Raw genomic sequence first — 22,964 nt, 5'->3', positions numbered from 1 at the left:
CGAGGTTAATCAATGAGTGCAATTAAAGACGGGGCCAGTAGCTGCCTTTGTCTGCCCCCGAGGTGGCCCCACTGGGACTGGAGACAAAGGAGGGTGTGGGGTGCCACGGTCCGTCCCCCCTCCCCCCCCCCCCCCCCCTTTCTTTTTTTTCTGCCTTTTGCTGAAAAGCATTTCAGCAAATGAAAAATCTTAATTATATTTTTTTACAAAGAGGGCAAAAGCACTTGTAATTTGTTTTAACACAAGCAAGCTCAGCAAGGTGACATATAATCAAGCATTCCCAGACTGATGTATTAAAATGCTTTTCTGCCAACTCCTGCCCTGCATCTATGATGTAAGAATTCTCCTCCATTATTCCTTTTTATTATTTTCCCATGCAGATCACCATGACCCACGCTGATCTTTGTGAATGTAGGTGGTAATAGAAAGTCCCTTCAATCACTGTAAATCTTTTTCTTAAGCGTACAAATGGTTTGTTCATTAAACATCCAAACAGAAAACATTCTTCAGCGTGGAAACTAGTACTCTGATTTATCTATAACAACCAAAAGTACCAGGCTAAAAAGGAGCTATGAAGCCAGTGAATCAACAGTATTTCCTTCTTTCAACAAGAGGCCGCTCTTGTCAGAGACGAGAGAAAAAAAATAGGAATATTTTCACATAAATTATTCTATAAGAAAAAGAAAGCTGCATATAGATATACATCAGCTGAACTTTGTATTCTCAGCATGGATGGCTTTCCCAACTCTGGCGTTAACCTAAGAAAACAGGTCCATCTGATCCTAACTGCTAAAGTGTAGGAGACCTCTCTTCAACAGCAACCAACTTCTTCCAAATTGCAAAGCATTCCAGTTCCCCTAGATTAGAAAACAGTAGACTGGAAAATTGCAGGAGATTGGTTTCCACAGACTCTCTGTTTACAGCTGCAGTCTGTAACAAGACAGCTATGACTCGCTCTGCAAAGGAGCTTGCCTATAGCAAGTGCCCCAGAGGCAAGCGGGGATCTTCTGTTCAAATAGTAGATCTCTAGCAAAAATCAGTGTGTGATTAAGTCTGGAATTCTGCCTTTCTTCCCGTCCTCCTCCAATTTTTAGTATTATTATTATTTTTGCTCAGGCAATCAGCCTAAATAACATTAAGGAGACTAGAATCTTGGCTGGATTTAATAAAAATATTATGTGGAGAAAAAAATATATCCGAGAAGTAATGAAATAACAAGGAATTACTATAAAAAACCTCTCATAATCAGATACTGCTTTTATCACATCATATGCATTAAACTTCTCTGAACTGATGTCCTTTTCATCCTAATGTACTAAATTAAATATCTGTTCCTTGTAGAATTTGATTCATCTAAACTAGATTAAAATCAAATCATGAACAAAATCAATTTCACTTAAAGTACAATAATCCCAGCCCACTGAGGCCCCCTTCTAGTAATCACAATAAATGCTGTCTCTACCCCCATTGCTATCCCTTATTTTTCCCCCTAGCCTTTCACTCGATGCATAATTTTCCTATCATATTATAAATTATGACCTTGTATATCTTATTCATATCTTATTAGAGGAAGTTGGCCAAGAAGCCAGAGGCAAGACAACCTCATTCAAACATTCCTCCAGGGTTTTCAGGTCAAGTCATTTTTTAAATTGGGATTGGTATAAACCTCAAGGGATTTCTTGATTTAAGAAAGAACTACAAATATTTAAGCTGTCTTGGGGGGATTATGCTGACATTGGATCGTGGGATTACCTCCCGCATAAGACTCAAGGGATTTGGACTGGTTCGGCATCTTGTCAGAAAACTGGGCAAAAATGCTTCTTACGTGACGTTAATCAGATATTCAATCATTCCTTGCTGTAAGCGTGTCAAAAAGTAGCAAACAAAGGCAGAGGGAAGCAGTCGCTTTGAGATGTGTAGGAAACAAAAGCAATCCTCTGACATACTGTAGCATTTTGGCCTTTTCATAAGGCAGCGCAATTTCTGGTGACAATGGGCCAAAATCCTGAAAATAGCTTCAAATCACTTAGATACCAACCATCTCTGAGCTTGTCCCTTGGATTTTTGGATGATCGCTACCAGGTGGTATCTAATTAAATACTTTTACTAAAATTAATAACACTTGGCACTTCTACAACAGAGTACCATTTGTCTCGGAGCACTTTAATCTAATAACCAAGTCTGACAACAATCTTCAAAAACAGGAAACGGCGATTGTAGCTGATGTAGTTGGAACTGAGATAAGGTTTTAGGCAAAACCCCCTCTGTCCTACTCAGATCCAGGCTCTGACTCAGATCTGAGGCCAGGCTTGAATTGCAATTGAAACCATCCTGTCAACAGCAGCACTTTAATAAATTCTCCGACCATCAAAAGTAAGTGTGAAAACTGTCATTCTCCTTCAGTAATTTCCTTCTCTCTCTTCTGTTTTTTTTCTTCTAAAGCAGAAGTTAGAGGGGGAAAATGACAGGAGTTAAAGTCATTCACCACTGGAACAATAAAAGCAACAATAGCCAGAAATATCCAGAAATAAAATGGCTACTTCAGAACTGTACTGCTTGGTTCTGCCAGATGTAAAGGGTCAATGCCAGACCATCACACTGAGAACAATATTGCAAAGGAAAATGGATTTTTTGCAGAAGGAATGTCAAAAGAAAATTAGAAGTCACTCTCAGAAAGGGGTAATAATGTCTTGTCAAACATGGATGCAGTCCCCTCAACTAAAGTGCATTTTTTTGTAAACTTATTCAACAAATAAAAAAAAAAAACAAACCACAAACCTAAAGTCACATTTATTAATTGTAAAGTATATACATGTCCAGTGTGGAAAACTGAAGGGTTGTTTGTTTGTTTGTTTGTTTGTTTGTTTTCTCTTCAGCTGCTTCACTGGAGAATGAAGAAAATGGCCTTCTTCAAAGGCATGTTCTTTACTCCTTCATCCAACCAAAGGATCATCAGACACATCTCTGCTCTCTACCTGTGCAGCCTCACCTATCACCAGTACAACATATTGTGCAAAAACACAATCAAGGTTAGTTTCAAACTGCAGAGGCAGAATATAAAGCAGACTGGACTGTAATAGGAAACTCAATCATAAGTCTGTACTTTTTAACGGTCCCTGACAGGACCCGCTGTTGGAGAAATCTATCTCTCGATGCATAGAAAGCTCTTACGTGACAACTCCATTGAACCAGAATTTAGCTGTAACAGTCTCTCTATTTCAAACACGGGCTTTCTTCTTTGTATCTTTAAGGCAGCACAGGAATCACACTATACATAACAACAAAGATTGTCTATGCTGGAGAAAAAAAAATGAAAAGGGAAAAAAAAAACAACAATCCTAACTAAACTTGACAGGAAACTACTTTCCACTCACTCATGAAGAGATTCCAGCATCACTGACAACAAGCCCTGCTGATTGGGGTCAGTCACTTTTCAAGCCCAAGGGGACCGTCTTTTCCAACTTCAATCACAGTCTCATAACTCCTCTATAAATAAACATACCAAGGAACAAAAAAAGCAGGGAGAACCAGCAGCCACAACCCACATACAACAGTGGCATCCATTAAACTGGAGTAGTAATGTTTGTGTTCTAGCAAGTCTGGAGAGGAAGGAGTCAGTCTCCTTCACACAGATGAAATAAGCTTTATTTGAACTATGTTTACAACTTTAAATGGTTTGGTAATTTTACAAGCACATCTGCCCAGACAAATGCATTATAAACACTAAACACCATCTGAGAAGCTTCTAACTTTTTATGCTCACAAAACAAAAACTGCAATAAAATGTGTCAGATGTTTAACTAACACAAAAATGGAAGTTCATTTTTAATGCTGATTTTGGATAAGACTTTGGTGCTTAGGATTTCAAGGACCCATTTTTGTCATTGAATCTACAACTTCAAGCAATCTTTCTGTAAAACAGGAAAACATAAATCATGATGGTTAACCGAAAAGTGTAACTTATTTTATACTAGTCTTATCCCAAAAGACCAATAATTTTACAGGGGAGAGCAACACTTTTAATTCCTAGCAATGTGTATCATGAGACAATCCTATGTGAAAGCCTATGTGTGTGCAGAGGGAGAGAAGCAGAAAGAGGAGATAAGAGATTAACATTAAAAGATTTCAATTTATGGATCAGAAGCAGTTGTATTGAATGCATATGAACTCAAATGTTTTTATGTTTTTTTCTTGTAAAGGATCCGTCAACCATTTTATCTTTTTCAGGATTTTATGTGAATAGGAAATATTCCTTCAGGCAGTCTTAAGCCATCAAAGAAAAATGCGCACATGTATTTCTAAATTTCATTTTGGCTATTTAAAAATTAATCTGCATCCACAGCTATAGATCAGTTTCTAGATATAGAGCAAGTCTCAGGATCAAAATACCCAAAGGAATCTCTTGTAACATCAGTATTTCTGAGATGAAAAAAAAAAAAAAAAGTCACTATTTTGGAAGTCCATGCCAGTGAGCACAAAATACCTAGGAACTGTTTACTCAGTACAAGAGAGACTTGCAATTTTTTTCCACATATGCCATAACTGCCAGCAAAGAAGCATCCTAACATCACAGCATTATAGAAAGCCACCGCTAATAAAACCTCAGGATGTCAGCTTGTCCATCTCCCTAATGTGAGGCAGGATTAAGAATGCCTAGTAGATATCTGCCTAACCTATACTTAAAAACTTGGCAGAAATAGGCATTTCACAGCCTCTTGTGTAATTTACCTCAATGTTTGGAGAGTCTTTTTAGTGAAAAGTATGGTACGATGCTATATTTTGTCTACCTTCTACTCAGGCAACCAGTGAATTAAGTTCTGTGTTCTTAGTACTTAGACATTCCTTCATTATTAACCCTGTGTGCTGATCGTATGGCGTCTGCCAAAGGCTCTCTCTATAGTTATGTTATAAAACACATGGGGTCAAGCACTGGCACACAATTATCAATACTCACTCATTCAGTCATGCCAAATAGCATGTCCCAAGTAGTGCCTAAGTAATGCATGTGAAATAGGAGGAACCAGTAGCAATTTCCACCTGGTGGCACAAAGCAGCCCATCCTCTTCTGGAGGAAGGTTAAAGAACAGGGGAGAGAATTTAGCCATACGGATGCAAACTCTATTGCATCATCTGAGGGCCAGAGAATGGGCCTGAATGGTTTTTTTTTTGCTAACATAGTCCTAGCCAAAGGGAGAGAACATGTTTCTGTTAACAAATAATTCAGACTAATTAATGCTATTCTGTTTTTCTGCCAATATATAAGCATAAAATTAGCATTCTGTAAATATTTAAGATGAGATTACATTTCCTCTGTGAAATCACATTTCTAATCTGTTCCAAACAAAAATACATGCCAACTCCTTGAAAGAAGAAAAACCTTCACGCTATTGAGCACCTGATTTATTAATAAAAAGAACAATCCAAAATTGATATTGCTGTATACAAGTTAAGTCTTTTTCCCAGTTCTGTCTGCTCCTAGGAATCCTCTGTACCAAACTTGAAAGGTTTAACCATTTCCCTTATTCCTGAGTAGCTCTATAAGGCAGCTGCCCCCACAAATCCCATTCAGTGCTTTCTCAGCAGGTTCACTGTCTGATCTAACATTGCCAGAACAACATGCAACGCTGTTCCATGAAAAGGGATGCTACGTTATTTTATCACATGCCAGTAGAAGCTGCCTTTTTCACAGGAGGCTTAATGGTGAAGGATATACTTTCTCTTGTTATATTGGCCTCACTCCACAACTGGTAAGAACAGCGCCAGTCATGGCCTGCAGCCACTCCTCTAATCATAGTGCTAATTAGCTCGAGATACAAGAAAGAAGGACTAAACCTTTGCAATGCTCAATAGTGACATATACGTCTGGCACCCAGTTGCAGGATTGGGTAGATCTGCATTATGTTGTCAGGTTCTCCTTGCACTTTAAGTGCTTGAGAATAGCTCTGCAAAAGCCAGCAGGCTGAACAAGGAGATGCAGAAAGTAATCAGAAGGAAGGAGAAGAGGATGCGTAAATCCCACCTCTCAGATAGTAGGTCACCTAACTTCAGGTTGTAGTCCCTCTTAACACACTCCCTCGCCCTTCTGGAGTCAAGTGCTCTGAAAGGAGTAGGAGTCATGTCATATCTTTAATTCTTAAGCAAAACTAAGGAATGGGGAATGCCATGTGTTCTTGCTACTTCTCCCTCTCCATGCAAGCAAGCATACCATGTCCTGGGCAGAGGTTCTAGTGACAGGCTCTCTGGTCAAGTGAGTAAAGGCTCAGTCTGTCCTCTTATCCTGAGAAAACTGACAGGAAGGGGCCCAGGAGGAAGAATACCTGCTTTGAAAACACCATATGCAAAAGGCTGAGCTTTTAGCAAGCCAGAAGCTTCAGTACATGAACAGCTGTATGCATATATTGATGCAGCAGTGTTGGAGGTTTTATCGGCAGATATTTTGGCAGACAAGGACTTCAGCACAATGGTAGCTATCGAGAGTTTTCAGGATTTCATTCCCATCTAAGTGCTGAACATACCCACATAATCTGTGATTTAAGTGATTAAAGTCTTTTAGCCCAAAATGCTCAATGAGTTTGTGTGGTATTTAAACTATGGCTTAGAGAATTGCAAAAGCCAGAGGAACTCAGTTTGGAAAAGCTCATAAGAATATTCAGAAATTCACTTGTGTATGGCATGACTCAAACTACTGTGATGACATTTGGAAATACAGCAATCACTTCCCAGCACTGGCAAGGTAACAGATTAGTAGCTACTCTGAAATTCCGCTGGGTGTTGAAAGGTGATATTTTCTATCATGTCGGAGCATCTGACATTTCATGTTTTCTTACCAACTAATCCCAATTTATTAAAGTCACCAAAGCAAGTGTTTTCATTAAAATACAGTCAGAACATCTCTTTTAAAGAATTTTCAAATGCATTCTAATCATCTACAGTAATACCTTAAGTTAATTTTCCAAATATTTTGTTAACATTTTATAGTTGTGGGTTTCTTTGATGTCTCCTTTTCATGAACTTACATCATATGAAGCTGCTAGTTTCACACTTTATACTCACTTTTAATGCACATAATCATGTTAACTGGTAGTTAATTTGTTTTTGATTGTTAGAATTTCACTTTCAAAGTCTTTTTAATCATTTTGAGAATGTTTTCTCCAGCCTGTTTACAAGGGAAAGAGTTTGATCTCTGCAATAGGAGATTTTTTTAATGAAATCATTATCCCATTTAAAGGTGGCAACTTCCTCTGTCACAAGAGGTAGCACAAGAACATAAATAACAAAAAATTTAACATAATGCATATAGAAAAACATAAATGTTTTAATCACAAATTTGTAACCAGAAATCCAAATACATTCTCTTACAGTAATAATGTTGTGGAATTAAGAGAATGTAATACTATCCTCTGCTTGCAGTTCCTTGTAAAACTCACTCACATGCCCATGAGTTGTTGTTTTTGCAAGATGAGAATTCAGTTTTGAAGATTGGACTTCAGTTTTGAAGGGATGTGGGCAGGGGTGACTCAAGCCTCTTCCCATATATCTGTGTTAGGTAATGTCCCAGTCGTTAGGTCAGTTATTACCAAACCGTCCACCCACTCTTCCCGACTGTCATTTGGACAAAGGTTCTTCATTGTATCAAAGGTACGTTTGATTCTTTTGTAACCAGCCTAGTTGGAAATTACAGAAAGGCCACGATGCCTGGTTTTCATTTGCCATGTTAGGATACGTTTTGAACTTGGCATTTTTAACCACGGCAACAAACATCCAGCAGCATCCACTCTTGCTGCTGCTACTGCCTGGGTCTTCCTCTGCCCTCGCTGCCCTCCTCCAACCAGGCATAGCTGCCATGTGGATGACAGCTACAAGTTTAATAAACAGAAAAAGGGAAAGTGGAAGCAAGCAGGCAAAGAAACATCAGCTTGCAGACTTGCCAGGCTTGCTCCCTTGCCTTTTGCTTTTCTCAGACCGGATGAAGCTAGTAACTAATGGAGCCTGCAGGGAAAAGAGGAGTGCTGGGAAAGGGGGCCACACCAGTCACTGAGGCCACCAGCTACTGCTCTGTACAAAAAAATTCTGCACTGATGTTAAAATGCATCAGAACTCATAAATTAGAGCCCAAAATTAACTGCTTTGCCGCAGTCTACTGGTACCGTGAGACGTCAAGATTGAAGCAATTATGCGTTTAAAGGAAATAAGATACAGGCTGTAGATTTAATGCTAAATCAAATTTGTTCCTACTGCAGCACTGTCACATCTGAAGTTAAGAATCTCCTTAAATTCCCTGTAAAGAATAACCCCAGCATCTGACCTAGACAATGTCTCCCCAGAAAAACTAGCTCTATAATGCAGGGCCATAGGATTGCATTAAGCATAAAGCAGTGTCTTCACTTGCCTTCATGCATCAGCAGTTAACTCATTATTCTATACAGCTTTTGAGAAATTCCTCATATAGGAAAAAAAACAAAAAAAAAGAAAGTATAAAGTGTAAATCCACCTCACTGTGCAGCTGTGCTAGCAGTTCTCAGTGGCTTAAAAAGAAGCATCATTGACAGGCTTTTAGAGGCAGCTGCATCCTGTCCTCTCAGCTTTCACGCATTGCTCTGGGTAGGGATAGCTTGTGGGAAGGAGGGAAGGCTGCTGCTTCTGAAAAAACTAGGGATATGAAGTAACCAAATTATGCAAGAGGTTTAGGAAAAACCTGGGGTCAAAGGGCAAGAAAATTCAGGCACGCGGAGATCTTTGAAGCAAACAAAACCTTTTTAATACAAGAAATCAGCTAAGTCTATGGGAAAAGCAGAATGGGAAAAATTATTTTGGAGCACTGTGTTAAGTCTCAAATTGGACTTTCCAGAGGAACTTGGTCTATTATCTAATGAACCACCTGATTATTTCAAATTGAAAAAAAAAAAAAGCTTCATTTTAAATCACGGTTTAGTTCATCTGTCTTTTTCTTTGTAAATTCAGCTCTTTATAGGAGTGCCTGTAAATAGAAATAAACGCCCACCAATTTAACCTCTACCTGTTGCTAAGTGTTTCTGAGTGTACAGTAACTTGTGAACATTTATGCTGGAAAAAAAAATCTCTTTCAACCATCAGCTAAAAGTTGTCATTAAGCTCTTGATTTTGGTAACCTTGCTACTGATATACTCATAGAAGGATGGCCTTTTATTTTTAGGTGAGTCTGGCATCAAATCATTGAATTATGGATAAACGTGGCTTTGATATTTCCAACCTTTTCCCAACCCTTTTAGGCTAGACTTAGTGAGTGACTATTATAACGTTACATTATTTGTTTACAGTAATTGAACTGAGCAATCAACACAAAAACAATGTGTTTGAGAGCTTCTCCACTTGTGCTACAACAGTCATTTATTAAATTACACACAGATGTCATTCAACTCCTCCAAAGGACTGCCCTCAGGTTCAAGCCTGGTATACATTGACATTCTATTATTAATCTTTCAGCCCTTTTTATTTCCTCTTACAATATCAAAATGAATTTTCAGTGTTCCGTATTTCAACAGAATGAATACGGTCTTTGTTGAGGTGGAGACTGGGGTGGTGAAACTGAATCCTGATTATAAAGTAACGCATATTTCTGCTTCTAATTCAAAATCAGTTGGGAAATTTGACATCATAACCTCTTCTTTTTCTGGTTTCTCACGTTCATTTTGTACCGCTTCAGTCCAGCTCAGCATGGCACATTTACAACACTAAATTTACTTTCATATAAATGCAAGCATCTCCTCCTAACCTCCTAACACTATCTCCTTCCAAAACAGCAAACTAAACTGAGCGGAGATGCCTAGACTGTGGCAACTTTAACTCATAAGTAACTTGAGGAGGTGAAACTCAAAGATGATCCTTTTTTTTTTTTTTTTTTTTTTTTTTCAGCTATATACGTTTTTTTATTTATTTCTTTGCGGCTTAAATCAGAATTTCCCCTGATTTAACATAGTAAACAAAACCAAGGACAACATGGAAAACATCTGAAAAGATTAATGCCAGCTGCAATCATGTCAGCAGTGCAGTTTATATTTAGAGGGGAAGCGTGCTGGAGAAGACATCTTTTTTTTTTTTTTTTTTTCTTTTTCAGCTACAAGCAATCTTGTCATTGAATCTACATAAACTAAAAGGCAATCCGGTGGGTATTACAAGGAATCCCTTGCTTGAGAAACTCTGGAAAGGTAAAGAAATACTTTTTAGTAAAACCACAACTAGAATTTGCAAAAGATTCTGGAAAGATTCCTGTTGTGTTGTTGAAGGAGTTCGCCGGTGATCACACATACAGATAGAAGACTTCAAAGGTATTTCTTTCCCTTCTAAGTTATAGTTCTCTTGGAGGATTCCTTCTGGGACAGAAGTAACAGTTAATATTAAAACATGACATACCCTGATTTAGACTACTGATCTCCATTTAGGACAAAGTGGAACACGTCAATAGCAGAACTACTACAAAGCAAATTGACAAGTCCAATCACTTTTATGGTAACGTTGGATGGGCAAACTGACTCTGATGACTCAGTCAAAAAAACCTGACTTTTTTCGCTCCTTGAGCGTGTCATGAAGTTCTGACTAGCCCTTGAATGGCGAACAGAATTTAGACCTAACTTGACCCATATTGAGTAATGGGACTCTGCTAATCCTGGGTAAGTCTGTGCTAGATGCACACCAGAGCTTTTAGAAGAGCTTCCACATTTTCAAATGTTCCTTCTGCTAGCTACAGATAGTAAGAGGACTGACACAACATATAACTGGCTACCTGGAACATCAAGTGGGCCACCAGTAGAGGAGACACTTCTGAAAACAATAATGAATTTCACTAAATTTTTCACTGAATCTCACTGAATTTTTAGAGTTGGAAGGGACCATAGAGATCATCTAGTCCAATCCCCTGCTAAAGCAGGATTGCCTAGAGTATGTTAGAGCATGTTACTCAGGACTGCATCCAGGCGGGTCTTGAAAATCTCCAAAGAAGGGGACTCCACAACCTCCCTGGGCAGCCTGTTCCAGGGCTCTGTCACCCTCACTGTGAAGAAGTTTTATCTCATATTTGAGTGGAACCTCTTATGTTTCAACATGTGCCTGTTGCCCTTCATCCCTCAATTAGCTTTCTGCTGCTTGTCAGACTTAGAAAAACAAAAAAGTCTCATGAAAGCAGAGGATCAGCTTTACCCTACCCGGGAGAAGTGAGAGAAGGTAAGATTGGAACCCATTTCTATGGCTCAGAAATCAGTGGCTTCCAGGCCTCTGAAATGCTAGCTAGGGACCAATGCTAGTCTCAGGAATTAAATGGCTAAAAAGATCAAATAACTTGATTTTATCTAGCTTTTATAAAAATTTTAAAAAAAAGATATCTTCTGATGACCCCTTACACTCTAGAGAAAAGAAATATTTCTGACATGGTTACTGAGTAGCACAAAAGGAGGAAGGAGAGCGCCTCATGTTTCTCTAAGTATAGAGTGATCCAAGGAGCTTGTATCTCCTTGGGTGGCAGCATTGTCACGGACTTCCCCTGGGGATTAGTAAACAGCCTGCTTTACTGCAGGAGTGTGCAAACACTCTCCAGAAGGAGAAGAGAGTTGCCAGGGCATAGGGACCCCACACACTGGAATATTATGCCTGTTCCAAGCTAAAGTAACCAAAATGCCTTCAGCAACCATTGCTCAATCAGTGCATGTCCTCTACTCTCCCTCCCAAAAGGCTTTAAGAGACATTAATTGAGTCATTTGTTTGTAAACCAAAGTCTATGGATAGCATGGGATTAGGATGTATACTTAATGGTGGGTAAATGTCAAGATATATTCTCTTTAGGTAGATTAAATTTCATTCCTCCTTTTCATTGCAGTAAGTTATGCAGCTTTAGAGAAGCAACAATTGTTATGGATGCCGCAGCAAGTATTCAGCCATTTAAAAATAATGCAACATTGCCAATTTGCAGTCCCAATACACATTGGCCTAGCCCTATAATTTAAAAGCTAGGCCTAAATTTTCTTCCAGCCATTACTCTTAAAATGCAGAAGCCCTTCCTTTCTCACACCGATTTACAGCCTCTCTTTTCACTTTCTTAGCAAGAGGGTCCTAGTGCCTGAGGTAATTATTTATACAGTGCAGAGCTGCTACTCTGCAAAACAAAACCAAAAGTTACTTCATATTAAAAAATAGGGCTTCAAGGAGAAAAAAAAAAAAAAAGTATTCATTAGACAACTTTAGACAACTTCTAATAGTAACAAAACTGGAAGACTAAGCTCTACTGGCTGTTCTGTGTCCCATACCAGGGGGTATACACAGTACCAGTCTGATGGCCAGAGCTTTTTTGACTGTCACGTACCTCAAGAGTATATGCTGTAGCAGGTGATGCCAAATGCAGTTGCTCTTACCCTTTCAGCCCCACCAGGAAATCCACACCTGCACACAGCCACTACCTTGATCTTAGGGAAATCATTATAAGGAAGACTTATCTCTAATGTACTTGGTTTGAGTTAAGAGAAGGCAACAAGGCAGAACTGAACAGACCACTGTGACAGACAGCCTCTTCAAGGACCACTAGAAAGGCTGTGTACCTCAGCAGGCTCTACCATACACCTTTTCACAAGGAATCCACCTTCACTTCACTGCCACATGCACTCCAGCTCTTCCAAGCAGGGCTCCTCATCTCAAACTGTAAGCCTAGTGGCGGTATCAATACCACATTCCTCACGGTCTTTTTCAGTCCTTGCATTTAAGGCATGTATTGAATCTGCCCCAGGGCACGTGGAAAGATAGAAAACTGGATTTCTGGTATTTCCCAGCTGACACACTAGTATAATGTTAAACCATTCTATTCCTGAGTCTACCTATGCTGCACAGAGGGAGTATAAGTCTTAATTAATTTATGTTTGTAGAGTGTGAGCTTCTCAAAAGGAAGACATGATGTAAGTAGAAATTACTCCTATTAAATCAGGTGTTGGGGGAAATGATGATACATTATGGACTGAAGCTTGCTCCTCTGTTCTTTAAATAGCGGGAACACAGGCAGCAACGTCAATGGAGACTGCATTCCTCATCATACATTAGCTTATTTATAAAGTTCAAGCCAAAATTATTTCTCCTGGCACCTGTTCTGGCACTTTGTGTTGCAAACCTGAGCTGGGGACAGCATCTTCTCTTTGTAAGAGCAGACATTTTCTAGGTACTATGTGTGGTCTCTGTGGGGGATGAGTCAGTTGTCATGGGTACTTTCTGTTTACAATCCCAACAACTGGAACTGTCGGCTGCTACAAAAAGACAGTCTTTTGTTAAAAGCAAAGTACTTAGGAATGGATCCTGGCTAAAGGGATGAAAGTACTTTGAGGGGAAAAAAACAACAGGCCAAAGGGAATGAAGAGAAGGAACCACAAACAGAAATCTCAATATTAGCAGAAAGAGAATTAAAACTTTTATACAGATAAGTGAATTTCTTATGTAAATAATTCTAAAATTAGTTACCAGTCTCGAAATTTGCCTCAATTGCCAAATATGCACAGTTACTTGTCATGTTTCTATTTTTATGATTCTTATGATTCTATGCTTGTTAATGTTATAATGTTATTTCAAGTAAATTAAGTACCAAAAAAAAGTATATGTTTTGCAGTGCTTTAGCAGGGGCCATCACTCTTAAACTACGGCACTACCACAGAAAGCACAAAGGTGAGATCCTAAGTGTAAGTCTAATTAGCTACACCATTAACAATGTGAAAGTGCAGTGAGGATGAGAGGGCAATGATCACTTTGTGCTTTGTCACAGTCCTACTTCATGTATCCGCGCTTCCTTTATCAGAGCATATCTCACTCATAAAAAGGGGTTCCAAGCAAACATGAAAGATAACAAGCAAGAACAGAGAATGAAAGAGGAATATTACACCACTGTTTCCTTTCTCAGCTGCTAGCACCTCTCAGAATAACATTCAGTTCACTTCAGTGGTACATTGTCATTTTTTTTCCTCTTCCTTTTTCACTTTATATCTCGGGCCTGAGCTGCAATGCCTTGGCATACTGTCAAAGCATTAGTATGAAGAAACCACAAAGCAGCAGCTTCACTTGTATAGCATTTTTATTTTACCATTAGACTGACTGGACATCTCTTCTATGGTTGCTAGGCAGAGAGAGAGAGTGTGTGTGCGTGTGTGGCTGCATGTATGTGTGCACATGTAATGACGATGCTCAGTGACCTTACCAGCCACATAAAACCTAGAAACCACGGATGTTATTGAGAAAGAAAGCTACCTCGCTGCAAAGGCAAGGAGGGAGGGCAAGAACCACCCCAGATCCTCAGGAAAACACATTCCTTAACTTCATATCCCATATAGAACCACCACCTAACTTTTAACACCTGAAGTGTATATTGCTGCCCTATATTATAAAACAAGTACCATATAATTCAGACCAGTGCATAAAGTAGAAAGCCTGTCAAACTCCAGTTTACCTATCTCTAGCTTCACAAGGAATTTTTAATTAGACTATCCAGACCCTATAGATTACTTTGCAGACTATTCCTTTAAGCACAGTCATCTCAACAAATTTTAAAGAGATGCCACAGAACTCCCCCTCAAAGTGGATTTTGAAAAGATTTATCAAAGTTGCACTGTATTGACATACAACTGAAACATTTTCTATTTAGAGTAAGAAAAAGGTTTCAAGTTTGCTTGGGGTGCATATTGTTTTCCATTGCTCATTTCCCCATACCTTAAAATGCCTGTACATATAGAGGGCAATTCTTGGTGATAGCTCCAGAGAAATGGTCTAATTGAAGGAAATTTACGGATTCCTGGAAATAAAGGAGTGCTATAAAGCCCCAAGGAAATGGCTCCAACTTCCTCTCCCCCACCCATAAATCCCCTAGAAGTGTCAGGGTTTTTTTTTCTATTGCTCACCAACCTTGATGGGTGAGTGCAGCAAAATCAACAATTTACAGAAACACTGGGAGGGGCTTTAATTACAAATATAAACATTACCAAAATAAGCATAGGGAAAGAGTTAGTTTAAACAAGGAAAATGTAGTAGTGTGGGAATTAAGGAATGAATAACTTTTCTGATATTGTTTGATTTTTTGTGCTCTGTCAGCTACAACACCATTAGCATATTTGGAGAAGTTAAGAAAACCTAGTGCTTGAAACAGAAGGATTTGCATGCATTTAGGAAAATACAGCACTGCCAAAGCACCCTGTAAACTAATTGTATGAATGCACTGTTGCTATATAAGGTTAGCAAACAGCAGGACGTGGTCCTTATAGAAATGCTACGGTATCACGTTTTTGGACTATATTTATTTATGACTTGCCCTTCCCCAAAAAAAGGAAAGGAAGAGAATACAGAAGGAGGAGGGGGCGGGAGGGGAGGAATCCAAACAGCTAATGCTAAACCACTTCTACCGAAGTGCCCTAGAGCAGCCAAAGCATTCAGCAGCCAGCCAGATCATTTCAATTCCTCTCACAGAAATCACTCTAGGGTTTTTTACAAAGCAAAGCAAACAGTGAACATATAATTGTGCAACATTGTTTTAAAATTAAGGAAATTCAACAGTACAACAGCTGAATGGTTACAACATCAATGTGTTGGGTTTTTTTTCAGCTAGCTCTTTTCTTGTTTGCGAGCCAGTATTCACCAGTAGTCATGTGTTTTCCTCTCTCTTACTAAAAGGGTCTACACTGTAATGAACAGAGGGGTTTTAGAAAGAAAGAAAGAAGATAACTGCATTGTCAAGGAAAAATACTAATGTTTCCTGAGTGTTCTAAAGAAAGTGATGGAAAAGTTTGCAAATAGTGGTGTAAGAAGGAATAGATCAACTCTGTTATACTCAATAGTAAATTTCTTTTCTATACTTGAGATTATTAGCAATTTTCAAATATATCAACAGTTGGTATAAAAGGAAAGGCAATGGATTTGGAAAGGAGAGAGCCAGCTGTGAAGAGGACACTAGAATCTCAAAGCAAAGGAATTGCAGGTTAGACACTAAGAAATAAAACAGCTTTCCAAGAGTCACAATAATGCAGGATTGAAAAGATTACATACAAAGGGACTGTTATTTTCCACCACTAGAAATTTTTAAAAAAATGAGTAAAAAATATTTATCAGCAAGCATTTATAGACAGGTGAATCTGTCTTTTGGCAGACAGCTTTCTTGACTGGGTGATCTTCTCCATCTTCTGTCAGAGAAAACGTAAGAAGATGCGAAAATACAAGAAAGGAGTGACAGGAAGAGAGAAAGCCATTTTAGCTTAATAAACATTCACATATTGTTCTGAATCACTACCCTTAAAGATGACTTGTCCATGTTACATGACTCAGAATCTTCTTCAAAATTTATCTGTGAAAAATTTAAACCTATGTGCCGAACCATGTGTGCTGTAACAGTGAATAGAGATTTAGTGTGGGGATCAAGAGATTTACGTCCTACTCCTGATGTTGCCCAGGACCTAAAAGGTGATTCTGGTTATGAATCTCCACTTGGCTCTGTCTCACATTCACAGTCCATAAAATAATATTTACTTTGTTTTTCATGTATTTTTAGTCCATTGGTGCTACATATTATTGTTGTTGTTGTTGTATTGCTATTACTAGTATTACTATTATTTATTTTAGCCTGTCTTGCCTGACACAACTTTTAATTACGCTAATCAAACAACTTTTAAAACTGCACAGCCATGATGAAGGTTTCTATTTGTCATTGTTCGATATTAAGACAATGTGAAAACATAACATAATGTAGCTGACAGTTTAAGGACTTTATGTCTGTTTTTAACTTAGCATCAACAGAAGTATCTAACTTCCCTTTCGCATGCATTGACCAAAAATGAAAATATATCTAAAAACTCTAAGCAATACGGAAGTCATACCTATGCCATTTAATGATGGAACAAAAATCTTGAGTGAAAACACATCTTTGGACAACTCCATCTACTGGGCGTTCACTCAACAGTACCACCACTACCAGGAAAATAATCAGTGCTAGCAAATGTACCAAGGGACTGAAACTCAACCACCAGATAAATTACACAAATACTCCCTGGCACAGTTTCATTCCTGGCCAACTAGGCCTCTTCCAGACTATATTTTCGAGATGAGTTAGGAGTTAACAGTATTCTCCACAGGCAATTTGCCTGCACTCACCTTCCTTTGTAGACTAGCAAATTTTAATAATATGGACACAGGTCACTCCATGACAGTTGACCTCATTGGCATCAACAGTCCCAGGCACATTTAATTTCCTAGTGCAAATCTTGCCAAGCAGCTCTTACGTTAAATAAACTAATTTTTATTCTAGCTGGAGCCAGAAAGAAAGTGAATGGTTTCTATTAATAAAAGTTTGCTGCAGCTAATTGGCAGCAATTTTACTTCTTAGTCGATTGGCTCTGTCCTTTAACTAAATGACAGCTTGATGTGCAAAGATTTAGGAACCCCTTGTGTTACTACTAAATGGGTGTAACTTCCTCACATTTGAGCTATCCACACACAACCTTACAATCCTCTGTTAAGGCAATCCAATCACGTGATGTACTTTGTAAGACCTATTGGTTTTTAAATACCCACATCTACAATATTATTCATTAATTCATTAATTCAGCAAACTGTTGCTGGCTTCCCTTCCCAAATAAAAAGTCAGAATCACTGTCATTGATTCAGGAAGGTGCCTCCCTTGTAATGACCATAAACTCTACCACTTTTAATGATTAAAAGTTGACTGCACATGGCCCAGCCTAGTGGCTGATCTGCTGTATTATGCTACCACCATAACTCCGTCAGGTAAAATTTTAGCTTTGTATTGTAAGTGTTTTGGCTACTTAATCTCGGGATGACTCATTTATAGTGCAAGGTAACCTTTAAAAAAACCTTGTCCTTCCACGGTAGTGAGATGTAAGTGGACTTAAAAAGCAGACGAGTGGTGGTCTTCATGAACTGAAGATGTAGTATTTTGCATCTCATTCAAATCACAAGAATACAGATTAATAACTAATGTATTATTAATATGCATTTATTTCCTTTGCTCTATCCAGTTTTATAGCAGGATGCATAATTAATGTACTATTTTAATCATGCTATAATAACGAAAGTCTCACAAAAGCAATACACAACTGGATTTCATGCAGTCAGCGATGTCTAGTGGGAAGCATTTTCATGTCAACTATAAATAAATAATTAGAAAGATAAACAAAATGCATGTCACTGGCATTATTAAGGCAAAAGGTCCTTCTATAGTTTTGTTAAATATCAACAAGAGACACTGTAAGGTTTCATTTCTGTTGTTTGTTTTTCAACAAGCCACTTGAAAGAGAATGGATTGGAAAAACTCAGCCACTGAATTACTGCTCTGGCCTTCTTATAAGGTTTGATGTGCCTCAGTGGTTTATTTCTCATAAGCTGCTCACCCAGCAATGGGGAAAGCAAACTGACAAGAAAAATGGTCAGCAGTGGGAAAAAAGGGGGAGGGGGGGTGGAAGGAAGCATTGATTTCTCTAAATGGAGAATGCAAGTCTGCACACTCTAACAACAAAATGCACGGGTGAACAAGAAAAAGCACTAGCCCCAGGACTGGCAGTCCACTGTAACTCGTGATAAAGTAAACACACGGGATTTGGCATCTATCTATGAAGCCTGGTGTGCTTCTCCCCTTGTGGCAGGAGATCTTTGTAAAGATCTGCACTGAAATTTAGCTCTGTCACCCTAAACTGAAATGCTGCACTGCTTTCAAATATTACTCTGCCTACTGTTAATATATAATTTAATATTAAAAATTAATAATGACCAGGTTACATACATAAATCTACTTAGCATCAAATATATCAATACTGTATGATAAGAAACCTTAATAGTAACTACAGAAGATTCAAATTTTCTAATCTTCTTAATTGTATAGGTTATTATTTCTAAAACATCAATAGCATTCTAATACATTAAAGAGATGTTAGCAAGGTCCTTTAATATTTAAAACCAACAATAACAACCAGCAGGACTTATGTCCTTCACAGATGTGGTAACTCTTAGAATTAGAAAATACGCTGCTTGCTTTCTATGTGAAATATTGATGCCTCTGTTACTATATCTATCATCATTATGGCTGGTTTTCCATTTACTTAAGTGTTATAATCAGCATAACAAAAACATCAGTGAAGAATGTAACTGGAATCAGTGAAGAATATGTCAGTGGACGTGGCTACAGTTCTGTTAATTTCCATTAAATTTTATAAATAATGCAGGGGAGAGGTGGGGAGGGGATAGGATGGGAAAAGGAAATCTAATATTTGGAAGCCACTTGTCAGTCTGTTGTAAGTGGCAAAAACGAGACCAAAATATAATTATTTAAATTTTAACCCAAACAGTGTTGATTCCAGCGGACAGAAATATTAATGCTCATGTCTATAAGCTGCATTCTTTACCATGGGCTGTGCCAAACACACAAACATCTCTATCTTTCACTTCAGCCATAATCATCAGGTTTGAACTCAGCCATTCTGTTTCAGCGGGCAGGTATGTGATGACTTTTACTATCTTGTTCTTTCTTTTGCTGTTCCCTGTGATTTTCCATTGTGTCTGTCATTCATGAACTTTTTGAATTCCTCTTCAGCTTTTAACCTCTACTTGTAAAGTAGATACTTTTAGCTTTCTTTAAATATGATAGTTTCTCACCCTGACTGCTGCCATAATCAGCTGGTGACAGAGTGCATACTACTATTTTTTTAAATTATACTTTAAACAAGAATTTTCTTGGGTTACTTGCAAGGAGTGTGGTAGAAGGATGTAAAATTTTAAAGAGAAGGCTTCCAAAGATATACTTTTGTGAAAAAGCAGTCTCCCTTGGGACTGCCTGCAGTTGGGAAGGTTAAAATGAATCAACTAAAACTATGAAGTTAACGCAGAGAAATTAAAACACATTAAACTATATGTAGATGCTCTCATTCTGAATTAAAATGTCTTTATTTTTTGTAGTTTAATCCTCTCTTAAGCACTCTGCTTCTCAATAAGAGTTTCCATATAGGGGCTTAATGGTCCTTAATTTAGCTGCATTAACTTCATACTTCTAGTTGTTCTCCCACATAGAATTGCCATAAGATATCTAACTCCTGCATTTGCCTGGTGATTGCACAGTTAGGAACATACAGGCATATCTAAGTGGTGCCATTTATAACAGCATTAATTTGAACCTCAAAACTATTAATACCGAACTATTAATGCAAAATTATGGACGCTTCAAAGCTTCTTTTAAAATCTGTACAACTTTTTCTTTGAAGAGAAACAGTTCTCATCTTCAACAGGACATCTCAAAACGCTCTGCAAAATGCACAAATATTGGTGTTCCCATTCTTCTGAAGAAGTGAAGCAACAGAAATTAAGGTGAAACCCAAAAAAGGAACTTAGCATCATTCAGGTCTTCCCAAGTCTGTCACTTCCTGGCTAAATGCTCCAAATGAAAGACAGCCCCACTTTATATTCTAAACTTGTTTTGAATCAAAGTGGCTGTGGTCATGACTACTTGCAGCTAAACCCGCTGCTGTGTGTGTGTGTTAATCTCCCTTGCAGAGCACCTATCCAGACCAGATCCCATGGGATACAGGCACAAGGATGCTTACTTTGTAAATCTAAAAAGGGTAAAGTGCAAGCTGGACTGCTCTTCCAAGATAGCAATGCTTCTGGGAAAATCCTGACAAAGAACTTTTGGCTCACTTGGGAATTTGAAAAACAAAAACCTACACCGCCAAATGTCTAATTAACATGAAAATCATGAAATATGCTAACAAGTGTGAATAAAATGGTTGCTGAATATTTGAGAAGTTGATTATGGCATAGAGATGTTTTCCAGGCTTACTGAGAACCAGTCCAGGCAGGAAGAACAGTGCATTCTGGCATAAATATCTCTCAGGTTTTCTTTTGGGAGAAAGAAAATAAAAGAGTTCAGTTTTACAACGCAATGGGACAATGCCCACTTTATGACCAAAAAAAATAATCCCTAGTACTAGCAGGTAGAATTGGTAGTGTCACCTGGGATTTTAGCCCCGTGGGCTGGCTGATATGGGAATTGTGAGGCAGAGAGATGAGACATGAGAAAATTCAGTCTGAAAAAAAAGAAGAATCAGGGCTTCTAGCAGCACAAACATTGAGAAAAATGTGGATTTTTTTTTTGAGACTTCAAAAAAAAAAAAAAGAAATGGTTTGTATTAGATATGCAGAGGGAAGCAAAAAGAACAAAGATTACAGTAAGGTTATGGTCCCAGGAGGCAGGAGGGATAGTGAAGTTGTAAATGGAGACAGAAGGGAGGCAGAGGAGAGGAACTGAGGGGAAAGATAAGAAATGGTTTATGTTACAACAAGTCTAAATGTCATGCACTTCTCTTCCCCCCTTTCAGCTTAACAAGTGTTCTGAACCGCAAGAAACATGGATGGTATCAGGAAGGTAAGGTCTTCCCAAGGGACTACTGTCATGGTAGGATTATTTCTTTTTACCTCCCCAACACTGACAAGTGCACTTTTATAAACAATGTTCTGCTTTTAAATCTTCTAATTTATGCCTTAATAATTCAGAGTTTCCCAAAAATATTTAACAAAGCAATATTTACCGTAGGTGCTGAACTAAAAAAAACCCAAACCAAACACCACAAAAAAACAAGGGAAGAAGCATTTTCATCTCTGAAGTTATGAATGTGAAGTAAGTAGATATATCATTTCAGATGTATTGCATGATTGTGTAAGAATAATAAAAACGTGTACCTACACAGACAACAAACATTTTCATATTTGTACCTGTACCCAATGTTCAGATTGTACTGAAAAGCAGTTTAAACTGCCCTTTGCCCCTTCCCCCTTCATTCAGGGCACATTTTCCCGCTTCTCCTCACCTGCAGGTACCAGTGTTCTTCTGACCCTCCAGGAAGATTACGTAGCTCGCTGAGCCAGAATAAAATTACTTACTTTGTTTAGGTATGGTTTGTTTTCTGTGGACTTGGCAAGGAGCAACAGCTCAGAGAGGTCAGAGAGAGCAGAGGATAGGGACTTGCACCTGGGGGTGAGGGAGGAGGTACCTCTGCAGGGCAGATTTTGCTGGTTCATACTGCCAGGAGACCTCAGCAGAGAGGATCCTTTTGTGAAAGGGTCAAGCATATGTTTGCAGTTCTTTGGTTGCACAGTTTAACTTTGTTTATCCCCATTGGAATTTTTTTTTCAGTTAGTCCAGAGTTGATCCATATGTGCGGAGAAGGACACTTGTGCACCAGTAATGGCTTTCATTACAGTTCTGTGGTTTATTTCACATAAAGGTGAAATGTGAAGGATATTACCAGGCAGTTCTCAATTCTCAAAATGGTTATGTTGTTTCCTTCTATTACTATTCCATTTTTTTTTCCTTCCCCTTCTTTCAAAATCCAATAGTACAATCAGTGTGTAAAGTTAGTAGTGTTGAAATGAACATTTCTGTGACACTTCTCGTTATAGTGATTGGAAGTTTGCTCTCCACTGATGTTTGTTACTGAGCAAGCGAAGAGAAATGAACCCAGCTTTTAAACTGCGCCATGTAAAAATAAATTGAAGACAACAATAATACTGCTGATGTTTTGAAAATGAAATCACCTATATCTGGAATCATTGTGTTCTTACTGTATACACAGAACTATCAGTCTTTCTCTTCAGTTTCAGTAACTCCCCATACTCCCAGTATTTTTAACTTACAGTGGTTTGGATAACATTCTCAGTGTACTGGAAAATTTGTCAAGTTGAGATCTTACAGAAGCATCATTCTTTTTTTTGCTTTAAGTAAGGGGAGATAATGTACCACTGATCAAAATATTTTAGCCCCAAATAATGCTGGTTCCTAACTCCCCTGTGAAAATATACAATCCACTACAACTGAAGGGAATGTATTGGAATCATGCAGCAACTTGCAGAGCTGCCAGAGAAAAATTTAGACAGGAAGATGTTACCTACAATGCTCCAAAAGAGTCAATGACATCATCTGCACAAAAGCT

The 22,964-nt window shown here is 38.3% G+C and overlaps 1 protein-coding gene across 5 annotated transcripts in view; it reads right to left on the bottom strand.

Moving 5' to 3' along the window:
* PCDH9 (protocadherin 9) overlaps nucleotides 1–22,964 on the bottom strand; it is a 737,828-nt gene that overhangs the window by 591,562 nt on the left and 123,302 nt on the right. The window lies entirely within an intron of this gene.

This window comes from Calidris pugnax, unplaced genomic scaffold, assembly GCF_001431845.1.
Source record: "Calidris pugnax isolate Ruff unplaced genomic scaffold, ASM143184v1 scaffold20, whole genome shotgun sequence".
In the NCBI taxonomy this organism is placed as follows: Eukaryota; Metazoa; Chordata; class Aves; order Charadriiformes; family Scolopacidae; genus Calidris; species Calidris pugnax.
Note: the sequence above shows the minus strand (reverse complement) of the source record. Positions and strands in the feature narration are given on the sequence as shown.